We start from the raw sequence: 14,053 nt of genomic DNA, 5'->3' as shown, positions 1-14,053 counted from the left end.
CCCTGGGGAGTTAGCCGCCCTTCCTTCTATACCATACATCTCCTCTATCAGATGAAGGCCTTCTATACCATGCATCTCCTCTATCAGATGGAGGCCTTCTATACCATACATCTCCTCTACCAGATGAAGGCCTTCGAAATTGGTAGCTCTCAACTTTTATTTCTCTTCCAGCACATATGAAAGATATGAGACCCTTCCTTTAGGAAGAGCAAATCACTGTTAGTGCAAAAAAGAAACACAAAAAACCATGATTACCTACTCTTGGCAGGCACTTGCAGACACTAAGAGTGATTTCCAGCTGTGGAGATATAAGCCCAGGGTATCAAAATCTGCCAGTATTTGGGAGATCTGACTCACTCCCTTTCAGAATCTTAGAGATAATCTTATCTTTAATATCTTTTCCAGTGTTATGAGGGTGAAGGACATTGCTAAGGTTGCTTCAACTAGACTATTCCTTTCTTCTTCTTACTCTCATTCCTCCAATCAAAATACCGCATACTTGGAGACTACTTTCTGATGGATGTTGATTTGAATAAATCCTTGAGCACACTATGCTCCCAGGAAGAGAAATTTGTTAAGTCAATTCAGTCTACCATTTTTCAAATGTGTAGGAAATGTTTTGATCAGATAACATTCTGGAACATTTTTTCTTCTACCTGAAATGCCCTGTTCTCCAGTAGCCTTTAACTTGATCCACTAGGAAAGAAAAAGAGAGTAGGCCTTTTTATTTTCATAGTAAATACTAAATACTCAAACTTTAAATGCCCCTCTCTATTTTTTAAGGTACCATGTACCCCTAAGTCACTCTGTAACCTTAAATAAGTTCGCCTAGCATTTTCTGAGAACATTTTCCATGTGAGATTTTGAAGTAATATAATGCCAAAATGTGAGAAGCACTAAGAGATACAGGTGCCAGAAAATCAAAAAGAGACCGTGACCCGAGGTAATATGAAAGTTCAATTTCACTCCAAACACAAGAAATTTGGAATTTGTATTAATCTCATGTAGTTCAATCCATACCAAAGTCTTGTCAGCTAGGTGAAGGCTATGGAAAGGTCAACAGAAGCTATAAAATTTCTCATTTTGTTGACAGAGTCCTCTATAAGGAAAGCGCACAAAAGTATAATACGTTTCAATCGTGAAGTAGCGAAGGCTGAAGACTGAATGTTTCTCAAATAAAATATTAACCTAAGAAAACCAGATTTACAATGGGTAAGAAGGTATCTTGAGTAATATTTACATTGTAAAAATAAAAGAGAATTTATGTCTATTTGGGAATATCAGAGAAGACTATGGAAGAAAATGTTCTGGCCCTACACTGTTCATAGGAATTGGTATTTGGCCTGGTTTCTGGAAAGCAGGTAAGATTTGGAAAACAGAAATATAAAGGGAGGATAGTTCCATGGAAGGAAATGACATCAGCAAAACACAATAATCAGACAGGGGAGGGGTGCCTTGTGAAAGGTTTGCAGACTGAATTGGCTGGACAGAGGGGTCCAGTTGAGGTGTCATACCCAATAAAGAAGGAAGGGTTATTAAGAACTGGATCTTTGAAGGCCCCGAACCTCAACTGAAGAGAATTGAAATTACTATGAAGGTGATACATTTTCTGATTAGGGAAATGCCAATTTACCACTGCACAAAAAAATGCTGAGTTAATTACATATTAGGTCACTGCAAAACATTTCTTATTTTAGAATTGATAGAGACCTTGGAGTTCTACCACTCCACAAAAAGTACTCATCACTTGGTTTAGATGGTGACAGAATAATCAACAAAGCAAAGTCCATTAAAAAGGATAAAATGCACAAAAATAAGGGGACAGACGAAACGAAGGAAAAAATGGTATCTATCACAGAAAGACTCTCATCTAGTTGTTCTTATAGAGCTAGTTGTTAAGTGAAGAGAAAGAAACAAGGAACAAATGACCATCCAGCCCTGAGCACCATAAGAAATGTTCCCCTGGCAGCTTTTTACGCACATGTATTCAGTTCCTCCCCCTAAAGCTCAACACACCTCTTTGAAAGGAAAACAAAACGATAAGAGTACTGTTTTTGGCTACTAAGCTCTTCAGTTGAGTCACTCTTTTGCCAAAAACACCCTCTTGCTTCTTTGGGAATTTTAATGCTTTATTTTCCTTTTTTTACTGGTAGAAGAGATAAGATTTCAGAAGCTAATTGAATACATGCAGCATAACTAAGTTACAGCCTCCCTCGCTGAAATCCTTAGAGCTGAAAAATACTTCTGTTGTTTTTTTTTGGCACTTCTGACAACATGAAGAAAAAGTGTCTTAGCCACTAAATGGAGCTGCTAAATGGGAGGATAAGCCTAGTAAAATAAATCAGTAATCCCTCACTGGTTTTCTTAAATAATGAATTAGTAAATTTAAAATTTTCCGTCCAGTTGCTTTGATAAGGGCTATTTAATGAAGCAACGGCTCAGAACCTAAGACACCTGGATTATAACAATCGGTTTAGTCATTGATTTTGGGGGGGGGCAGTTAGACTTAGGTACATGTTTTTACCTCTCTAAACTATAAGTCTTAGTAAAATGAAGGAAAACTACCTCCTATTTCCTCTTACAATAATGAGAGACTAGATTCTGGATCTGAAAAATAACATATTTTGGAGAAAGCTTTCATGCAAATGCTGGAGAAATGACTCTTCATGATCCTGTTTAAGTAAGTTACATCAAGACTCATGCATGGTTTATTTCACTCTGTATGACAGTCTCTAGGTCCATCCACCTCACTACAAATAACTCAGTTTCATTCCTTTTTATGGCTGAGTAATATTCCATTGTATATATGTTCCACATCTTCTTTATCCATTCATCTGTTGATGGACACTTAGGTGGCTTCCATGTCCTGGCTATTGTAAATAGTGCCGCTGTGAACATTTTGGTACATGACTCTTTTTGAATTATGGTTTTCTCAGGGTATATGCCCAGTAGTGGGATTGCTGGGTCGTATGGTAGTTCTATTTGTAGTTTTTAAGGAACCTCCATACTGTTCTCCATAGTGGCTGTATCAATTTACATTCCCACCAACAGTGCAAGAGGGTTCTCTTTTCTCCACACCCTCTCCAGCATTTACTGTTTGTAGATTTTTTGATGATGGCCATTCTGACCAGTGTGAGATGATATCTCATTGTAGTTTTGATTTGCATTTCTCTAATGATTAATGATGTTGAGCATTCTTTCATGTGTCTGTTGGCAATCTGTGTATCTTCTTTGGAGAAATGTCTATTTATGTCTTCTGCCCATTTTTGGATTGGGTTGTTTGTTTTTTTGATATTGAGCTACATGAGTTGTTTGCATGTTTTGGAGATTAATCCTTTGTCAGTTGCTTCATTTGCAAATATTTTCTCCCATTCTGAGGGTTGTCTTTTTGTCTTGTTTATGGTTTCCTTTGCTGTGCAAAAGATTTTAAGTCAGAAAGAGAAAAACAAATACTGTATGCTAACACATATATATAGAATCTAAAAAAAAAACAGAAAAAAAAGTGGTCAGAAGAACCTAGGGGCAAGACGGGAATAAAGATGCAGACTTACTAGAGAATGGACTTGAAGATATGGGGAGGGGGAAGGGTAAGCTGGGACAAAATGAGAGAGTGGCATGGACATATATACACTACCAAATGTAAAATAGATAGCTACTGGGAAGCAGCCCCATAGCACAGGGAGATCAGCTAAGTGCTTTGTGACCACCTAGAGGGGTGGGATAGGGAGGGTGGGAGGGAGGGAGATGCAAGAGGGAAGAGATATGGGGACATATGTATATGTATAACTGATTTACTTTGTTATAAAGCAGAAACTAACACATCATTGTAAAGCAATTATACTCCAATAAAGATGTTAAAAAAAATGTTAACTTAAAAAAAAAAGACTCATGCATGTATAACACAAATACACAAAAACTTTTAAATAGTGTGTTTGGGTTCTATGAACCTGAAGACCAAGAAGAACCTCCAATTTGTTTACACATATTCCTGTATTTTAATTTAGCAGAGAGATAGAATCTGGAGAAAACTGTATTTATAGATTGGTGCTTTATCAGCTCCATTAATTCACGGAGAAGAGTAGATAAGTAGAAGCTTGACAGGCTATAGAGAGGCTGTCTCCACGAAGAATAGGTTCATCAGGTGTCTCCAAAGTTTTAAAAACCTTGGCATGGACATTCTTTTTGGAGACGAAACTCATCATAGACCATGACTGAAGAATTCTCTTTTAAATCCAAAGGATTTAAAAAGGAACTAGTGGCTTATTGAATATCCACTTATTAAATATCCACTTATAAGATGCCTTATAACACAGGCATCTATGTTCTGTTGAGAAAAACTAGAAGACCAAGAATTTCTAAAAATAATTGCCAGGTTTCCAGTTGGTCAGTGTTAGGCTGACATTGAGCTTATTTCAGCAGTAGTGATTGAGAAATCACAGCAGAGAAACAAAAATGGAAAAAAAAAAAAAGTGAAAAACTTCAAAGAGGTCACAGAAAACAAAAAATTACCCTGTAAAATGCAAACTCTAATAACTGTAACCAAAGAAGATAAAACTATCTTTTCCATTAAATATAAATGAGGACATCAGCCAAGACCCAGGGCTTGAGTGATGGAGACATTTTTAAATAAAGAATCAGAAAAAAATGTTTTCTTATTTAGTCTCTTTTTATATATTAATTTATTTTTTTTTTCATACAGCAGGTTCTCATTAGTCACCAATTTTATACACATCAGTGTATACATGTCAATCCCAATTACACAATACATCACACCACCACACCCACGCCCCTGCTGCTTCCCCCTCTTGGTGTCCATACGTTTGTTCTCTACATCTGTGTCTCAATTTCTGCCCTGCAAACCGGTTTATCTGTACCATTTTTCTAGGTTCCACATGTATGTGTTAATATATGGTATCTGTTTTTCTCTTTCTGATTTACTTCACTCTGTATGACAGTTTCTAGATCCATCCACGTCTCAACAAATGAACAAATTTCATTTGTTTTTATGGCTGAGTAATATTCCATTGTATACATGTAGCATATCTTCTTTATCCATTTGTCTGTCAATGGGCATTTAGGTTGCTTCCATGACCTGGCTATTGTAAATAGTGCTGCAATGAACATTGGGATGCATGTGTCTTTTTGAATTATGGTTTTCTCTGGGTATATGGCCAGTAGTGGGATTGTAGTGGGATTGCTGGATCATATGGTAATTCTATTTTTAGTTTTTTAAGGAACCTCCATACTGTTCTCCATAGTGGCTGTATCAGTTTACATTCTCACCAGCAGTGCAAGAGGGTTCCCTTTTCTCCACACCCTCTCCAGCATTTGTTGTTTGTAGATTTTCTGATGACGCCCATTCTAACTGGTGTGAGGTGATACCTCATCGTAGTTTTGATTTGCATTTCTCTAATAGTTAGTGATGTTGAGCAGCTTTTCACGTGCTTCTTGGCCATCTGTGTCTTCTTTGGAGAAATGTCTGTTTAGGTCTTCTGCCTATTTTTGGATTGGGTTGTTTGTTTTTTAATATTGAGCTGCATGAGCTGTCTATATATTTTGGAGATTAATCCTTTGTCTGTTGATTCGTGCAAAATATTCTCTCCCATTCTGAGGGTTGTCTTTTCGTCCTGTTTATGGTTTCCTTTGCTGTGCAAAAGCTTTTAAGTTTCATTAGGTCCCATTTATTTATTCTGTTTTTATTTCCATTTCTCTAGGAGGTGAATCAAAAAAGATCTTGCTGTGATTTATGTCAAAGTGTTCTTCCTATATTTTCCTCTAAGAGTTTTATAGTGTCCAGTCTTACATTTAGGTCTCTAATCCATTTTGAGTTTATATTTCTGTATGGTGTTAGGGAGTGTTCTAATTTCATTCTTTTACATGGAGCTGTCCAGTTTTCCCAGCACCACTTATTGAAGAGAATGTCTTTTCTCCATTGTATATCCTTGCCTCCTTTGTCATAAATTAGTTGACCATAGGTGCGTGGGTTTACCTCTGGGCTTTCTATCATGTTCCATTGATCTATATTTGTTTTGGTGCCAGTACCATATTGTCTTGATTACTGTAGCTTTGTAGTATAGTCTGAAGTCAAGGAGTCTGATTCCTCCAGCTCTGCTTTTTTCCCTCAAGACTGCTTTGGCTATTTGGGGTCTTTTGTGTCTCTATAAAAATGTTAAGATTTTTTGTTCTAGTGCTGTAAAAAATGCCATTGGTAATTTGATAGGGATTGCACTGAATCTGTAGATTGCTTTGGGTAGTAGAGTCATTTTCACAATATTGCTTCTTCCAATCCAAGAACATGGTATATCTCTCCATCTGTTGGTATCATCTTTAATTTCTTTCATCAGTGTCTTCTAGTTTTCTGCATACAGGTCTTTTGTCTCCCTAGGTAGGTTTATTCCTAGGTATTTTATTCTTTTTGTTGCAAGGGTAAATGGGAGTGTTTCCTTAATTTCTCTTTCAGATTTTTCATCATTAGTATATAGGAATGTAAGAGATTTCTGTGCATTAATTTTGTATCCTGCAACTTTACCAAATTCATTGATTAGCTCTAGTAGTTTTCTGGTGGCATCTGTAGGATTCTCTGTATATAGTATCATGTCATCTGCAAACAGTGACAGTTTTACTTCTTCTTTTCCAATTTGGATTCCTTTTATTTCTTTTTCTTCTCTGATTGCCATGGCTAGGACTTCCAAAACTATGTTGAATAATAGTGGTGAGAGTGGACATCCTTGTCTCGTTCCTGATCTTAGTGGAAATGGTTTCAGTTTTTCACCATTGAGAATGATGTTTGCTGTGGGTTTGTCCTATATGGCCTTTATTATGTTGAGGTAGGTTCCCTCTATGCCCACTTTCTGGAGAGTTTTTATCATAAATGGGTGTTGAATTCTGTCAAAAGCTTTTTCTGCATGTATTGAGATGATCATATGGTTTTTCTTCTTCAATTAGTTAATATGGTGTATCACACTGATTGATTTGCATATACTGAAGAATCCTTGTGTCCCTGGGATAAATCCAACTTGATCATGGTGTATGATGCTATTAATGAGTTGTTGGATTCTGTTTGATGGTATTTTGTTGAGGATTTTTGCATCTATATTCATCAGTGATATTGGTCTGTAATTTTCTTTTTTTGTAGTACCTTTGTCTGGTTTTTGTATCAGGGTGATGGTGGCCTCATAGAATGAGTTTAGGAGTGTTCCTTCCTCTGTGGTTTTTTGGAAGAGTTTGAGAAGGATGGGTGTTAGCTCTTCTCTAAATGTTTGATAGAATTCATCTGTGAAGCCATCTGGTCCTGGACTTTGATTTGTTGGAAGGTTTTTAACCACAGTTTCAATTTCATTACTTGTGATTAGTCTGTTCATATTTTCTATTTCTTCCTGGTTCAGTCTTGGAAGGTTATACCTTTCTATGAATTTGTCCATTTCTTCCAGGTTGTCCATTTTATTGGCATAGAGTTGCTTGCAGTAGTCTCTTAGGATGCTTTGTATTTCTGCGGTGTCTGTTGTAACTTCTCCTTTTTCATTTCTAATTTTATGGATTTGAGTCCTCTCCCTCGTTTTCTTGATGAGTCTGGCTAATGGCTTATGAATTTTGTTTATCTTCTCAAAGAACAAACTTTTAGTTTTGTTGATCTTTGCTATTCTTTTCTTTGTTTCTATTTCATTTATTTCTGCTCTGATCTTTATGATTTCTTTCCTTCTGCTAACTTTGGGTTTTGTTTGTTCTTCTTTCTGTAGTTCCTTTAGGTGCAATGTTAGATTGTTTATTAGAGGTTTTTCTTGCTTCTTTATGTAGGCTTGTATAGCTATAAACTTCCCTCTTAGAACTGCTTTTGCTGAATCCCATAGGTTTTGGATTGTCGTGTTTTCATTGTCATTCGTCTCTAGGTATTTTTTGATTTCCTCTTTGATTTCTTCAGTGATCTATTGGTTATTTAGTAACGTATTGTTTAGCCTCCATGTGTTTGTGTTTTTTACATTTTTTTCCCTGTAATTCATTTCTAATCTCATAGCATTGTGGTCAGAAAAGATGCTTGATATGATTTCAATTTTCTTAAATTTACTGAGGCTTGATTTGTGACCCAAGATGTAATGTATCCTGGAGAATGCTCCATGCGCACTTGAGAAGAAAGTGTAATCTGCTGTTTTTGCATGGAATGTCCTATAAATATCAATTAAATCTATCTGGTCTATTGTGTCATTTAAAGCTTCTGTTTCCTTATTTATTTTCACTTTGGATGATCTGTCCATTGGTGTAAGTGAGGTGTTAAAGTCCCCCACTATTACTGTGTTCCTGTCGATTTCCTCTTTTATAGCTGTTAGCAGTTGCCTTATGCATTGAGGTGCTCCTATGTTGGATGCATATATATTTATAATTGTTATGTCTTCTTCTTGGATTGATCCCTTGGTCATTATGTAGTGTCCTTCCTTGTATCTTGTAACATTCTTTATTTTAAAGTCTATTTTATCTGATATGAGTCTTGCTACTCCAGCTTTCTTTTGCTTTCCATTTGCATGGAATATCTTTTTCCATCCCCTCACTATCAGTCTGTATGTGTCCCTAGGTCTGAAGTGCGTCTCTTATAGACAGCATATATATGGGGTCTTGTTCCTGTATTCGTTCAGCAGGCCTGTGTCTTTTGGTTGGAGCATTTAATCCATTCACGTTTAAGGTAATTATCGATATGTATGTTCCTATGACCATTTTCTTAATTGTTTTGGGTTTATTTTTGTAGGTCCTTTTCTTCTCTTGTGTTTCCCACGTAGAGAAGTTCCTTTAGCATTTGTTGTAGAGCTGGTTTGGTGGTGCTGAATTCTCCTTGCCTTTGCTTGTCTGTAAAGCTTTTGATTTCTCCATCGAATCTAAATGAGATCCTTGCCAGGTAGAGTAATCTTGGTTGTAGGTTCTTCCCTTTCATCACTTTAAATATATCATGCCACTTCCTTCTGGCTTGTAGAGTTTCTGCTGAGAAATCAGCTGTTAACCTTATGGGATTTCCCTTGTTTGTTATTTGCCATTTTTCCCTTGCTGCTTTCATTAATTTTTCTTTGTCTTTAATTTTTGCCAATTTGATTGCTATGTGTCTCGGTGTGTTTCTCCTTGGGTTTATCATGTATGGGACTCACTGTGCTTCCTGGACTTGGGTGGCTATTTCCTTTCCCATGTTAGGGAAGTTTTTGACTATAATCTCTTCAAATATTTTCTTGGGTCCTTTCTCTCTCTCTTCTCCTTCTGCGACCCCTATAATGCGAATGTTGTTGCATTTAATGTTGTCCCAGAGGTCTCTTAGGCTTTCTTCATTGCTTTTCATTCTTTTTTCTTTAGTCTGTTCCACAGTAGTGAATTCCACCATTCTGTCTTCCAGGTCACTTATCCGTTCTTCTGCCTCAGTTATTCTGCTATTGTTCCTTCTAGTGTAGTTTTCATTTCAGTTATTGTATTGTTCATCTCTGTTTGTTTCTTCTTTAATTCTTCTAGGTGTTTGTTCTTTAATTCTTCTAGGTCTTTGTTAATCATTTCTTGCATCTTCTCGATCTTTGCCTCCATTCTTTTTCTGAGGCCCTGGATTATCTTCACTATCATTATTCTGAATTCTTTTTCTGGAAGGTTGCCTATCTCCACTTCATTTAGTTGTTTTTCTGGGGTTTTATCTTTTTCCTTCATCTGGTACATAGCCCTCTGCCTTTTCATCTTGTCTATCTTTTTGTGAATGTGGTTTTTGTTCCACAGGCTCAGGATTGTAGTTCTTCTTGCTTCTGCTGTCTGCCCTCTGGTCTAGTCTCTTTTATACAACAGTTTTGTTTTGTTTTGGTTTTTTGGCATAGTGATGGAGGGGAAAAACTTATAGTGTAATGCTATATGGCTTGTAAATAAGATTACTTGAGAATAAGGTTACCCTATGGGAGGGAAAGTAGTAAGAATCTACATATAATGGATGAGACCAGGTATCTATGAGAAAGACTGAGGAGTATCTTATCATAATACTTTTCATACTCGATTGTGCATTTGAATCACTGGGCAATTTGGCTAAACTGTACATTCTAATTCACCAGGTCTGGGATTAGGCTAAGATTCTGCAGTTCAAACATGCTCCCAGGTGATCCCAATGCTCAGAGTTCTCCCAACACACTTCATTAGAAACAAGTAAGAACAATTAAAGTGACTGGAATAGTCAGTCCTAATAAATTAACTCAATTATTACATCTGAACGGCAGGATTTCTCCATTGTGTAAATAGCTATATCAGACAACCAGAGGTGGGAGCAAAAACATTCCGATTATTAGGTTGATTCCCCTTTACCTGACTGCATTCTATTGAACTGCCTTCTTATTATAATTCGATCTCTTGTGTAGGATTTCCTCTAGAGAGAACTGTGCTGGCTAGACAACCCAAGTCCTGCAGGCAGGATGATGGTATGGAAAGAAATGGGCTTTAAATCACAGAGAATAGGATTTGTTTGATAATGTTGCTGATGATGATGAGTAGGAGTAACAAGAGAAGGAGAAAGATGACAATGATGATGGCAATAGCAGATAGTTACAGCGGTGCTTATTATGTGCCAGGTACTATGCTTAGTGTTTTGCACACATTAGATCAATCTTATGAGTTGATCCTATTATCCCTACATTACATATTAAGAAACCTAAGGTTACAGTGCTAGAAGGGGTCTGGACGAGACTGAAACCTATGGCTGCCTGATTCCAAATCTATGTTCTTTGCCATCATACACATCCCAGTATGTGAAGAACCTTTTATTATAATTTTTACTAAAGTTAAGCACTCAGTAAACAGTAGTTATATGTTCCAATTGTTATATATGGCTTATATATGAGTTTATATTTGAGTGTTTTGTGCATTTGGTTAACATGAGTCAGACTCCATGAGCCTTATCAACTCTAATCATATTGATTTCTTCAATCTGTAAAGCTAAGGAGTAAACTCCTGATAATAGTAAAGCCTCCCAGGGAGTCTATCTGAGCAATTACTTTAAAAAAAGCAACCCAGATAAGTAAAACATTTCTCAGACATTTTAACCAAAGAATTATTATTTTTTTTTCCTATCTATAGGCCTTTCCTTGAGACTTCTTTATATGTCTACCCGTTTTGTGGTTGGCTGGATATTTTCCCCATAAAGACAATTTAAGTCTTTCCCCTTCTTTTTAATCTCATATTTGCTAAAGTAATAGTCCTATTTCTATTTCTAATTCATATAGTCCTTGTGCAAATGAATGTGATGAAATATATCACCAATGGCATTAAGCACATGGGTTTTAGTGGGTATTGGAATCGGTCAAGTGCAAACTACAAATTAGCAAAAATATCATTTCATAAATGTCAATGGCTTTCTATGATGCCATGTCTCTCAAGGATATTGTGTGCAAAACCAGATATTTGGAAATCAAGAACTAGGAGTGACCGAATGGTTCATCCCATTTGCCTGACTACTTAAGAGCCCATCCTAAGACAGTAGACAGGATAAATGAATGGTCAGTCATAAAAGCCTAAGCAAAGAGTGACAAGCCAGTTTTGAGTAAATGGAACAGAATACAGAGAAACCAGCTGAGAATAAGATTCAGCGTGGATGGTATTTTTCCCTTAGCCATCTCACCCCAAACTGCAGTGACTTTAATCTAATTCTTGTACTGAGAATGCAGGAGCATGTCCTGCCAGTTTGCTGTCCAGGTCAGGAAGAGAGGTCATTGCTTCCGTCATTCTTCAAATCTAATGCACCTTTTTGACTTAGTATTTTCTAAGAGTATTTTCAAAGAGATCCTCTTCTCAACTTTCCATTTGTACAGAACATAGCTATTTAATTTATTTTGATTATTTTTTATTTAGTATGCACTCTCTCTGATTCTAGAGAAATAAGGACCTTTTCAATTAAAGTACCTTGCCTTTGCCTATGTAAAAAAACCAAAAACCAAAAACCAAAAAACTTACATTGATGTGACCAGGGCAGAGAAGGGCAGAGAGCTCCACACGGGACTGATTAATGGGGACCACAGGGTTCACATGCCTTGACCTCTTTTAAAGTAGTGCAGGGGGCAGAGCCACGGTGGAAATACCAATGATTCCTGCCACCATTACCCTTAAGCCTTCTAACAGTAGGACAAAAACACATGTTTCTGATGATGAGCTTAATTAATAAAGAGCAGCTGTAGCTAATCAACAACAAGATAATACATAAACTGAAGTCATTAAGATCCCTGGGTTGTTCCCTGCTACTGTCTAACACCTTTGTTTAGTTTTACCTATTTCACTTCCTCCTTCTTGTTCCTTTTACATCTGCATTCTTTATATTCAATATACTTGATTTACTTCAGTGAAGAAATTGGACCATCTGGCATTCACATCCTCATGACACCAATATCAAAGCATATCTACTCTTGGTAGATTCCATGAGGGATGAGAAGGGAGAGTTGTGAAAGAAGTAAAATTTACTGGGGCAGGCAGTCTGGAAGGGAGCATGCTTATCAATACAGATTCTCCAAAAAACAATTTTTAGTCAATCTACTTTCGATGGGGTACCAGAATTTTTCTCCCCTCTGGAAGACCTTACTTTTAGTTTCCCCAAAACACTTGATTATCATCACTGATTAAACCTCCAATTCATATGTGGAGATCTCAAAAAATAGAGATCTCTGGGCTCCATGTAGCACCTTTTGAACTGGAATCTAAAAGGTTTGGCGGCAGGATATCTGTACTTTAAAAGGACACCACAGGTAATTCTGATAGGCAACTAGGACAGAGAACCAGAGCTGTGTTTTTCTCCATGAATCCCTTGTTCTAATGCTTATCATAACACTATCTAAAGGTTGGTCTATTTTTTTAAAATTTTTTTTAAAATTTAATTTTATTTTTTTATTCAGCAGGTTCTTATTATCTATTTTGTGCATATTAGCGTATATATGTCGATCCCAATCTCCCAATTCATCCCACCACCACCACCCCGCCCCCACTTTCCCCCCTTGGTGTCCATACGTTTGTTCTCTACAACTGTGCCTTTATTTCTGCCTTGCAAACCGGTTCCTCTGTACCGTTTTTCTAGATTCCACATATATACATTAATATATGATATTTGCTTTTCTCTTTCTGACTTTCTTCACTCTGTATGACAGTCTCTAGGACCATCCACATCTCTACAAATGACACAATTTTGTTCCTTTTTTATGGTTGAGTAATATTCCATCGTATATATGTACCACATCTTCTTTATCCATTTGTCTGTCGATGGGCATTTAGGTTGTTTCCATGACCTGGCTGTTGTAAATAGTGCTGCAGTAAAGGTTGGGGTGCATGTGTCTTTTTGAATTATGGTTTTCTCAGGGTAAATGCCCAGTAGTGGTATTGCTGGTCATATGGTAATTCTATTTTTAGCTTTTTGAGGAACCTCCATACTGTTCTCCATAGTGGCTGTATCAATTTACATTCCCAAGGTTGGTCTTAATAGAAGATCCACATTAAATTTTGAAAAGATCCAAGATATATATCAAAGAAAATTTTATTTTCCTGAAAAAGATAATCACATTAATGGACACATAAATTCTTTAACATTTTTTCCTATTGCTCCATGTCTTAAATATTTAGTCTACCCTTCAGTTGCCTGCCAATGAAATGTCCAATATTTGAGTCCACTTCACATTTATATAACCATAGCATTTAATAATTTTTATTTTGGTGGTTATTTTTTAAAATAACTTACTCTAGTTACATAAATACAAAAGTGAACATATGACACTTGTTAAAATAGGTCTGAGGTTTTTAAATAACACTACATTTCCAGGAAAAAAAAATTAGCTTATACAAAATTTACTAGGCATAACTAGAAATTGAGTAATATAGTTTAAATAGGTTGATTAGAATTAATAAAGCCATATGGAAAATAAGCTTTGGAGGTGAATATTATAGATAAAGATCTAACGTGGGTAATAATATACAATGAGTCTCTTTGTATTTTTATTTATGGAAGGCCTTAGGCCAGAAATTCTACCTTAATAAGAGCCAACAGTAGCTGATATATTGTAATTTCACATTTCAAAAGTAAGTGGATGAT

The 14,053-nt window shown here is 36.4% G+C and overlaps 1 protein-coding gene across 2 annotated transcripts in view; it reads right to left on the bottom strand.

Moving 5' to 3' along the window:
* The window catches only part of PRKG1 (protein kinase cGMP-dependent 1), a 1,261,642-nt gene that overhangs the window by 881,788 nt on the left and 365,801 nt on the right, over window positions 1-14,053 (bottom strand). The window lies entirely within an intron of this gene.

This window comes from Balaenoptera acutorostrata, chromosome 16, assembly GCF_949987535.1.
Source record: "Balaenoptera acutorostrata chromosome 16, mBalAcu1.1, whole genome shotgun sequence".
In the NCBI taxonomy this organism is placed as follows: domain Eukaryota; kingdom Metazoa; phylum Chordata; class Mammalia; order Artiodactyla; family Balaenopteridae; genus Balaenoptera; species Balaenoptera acutorostrata.
Note: the sequence above shows the minus strand (reverse complement) of the source record. Positions and strands in the feature narration are given on the sequence as shown.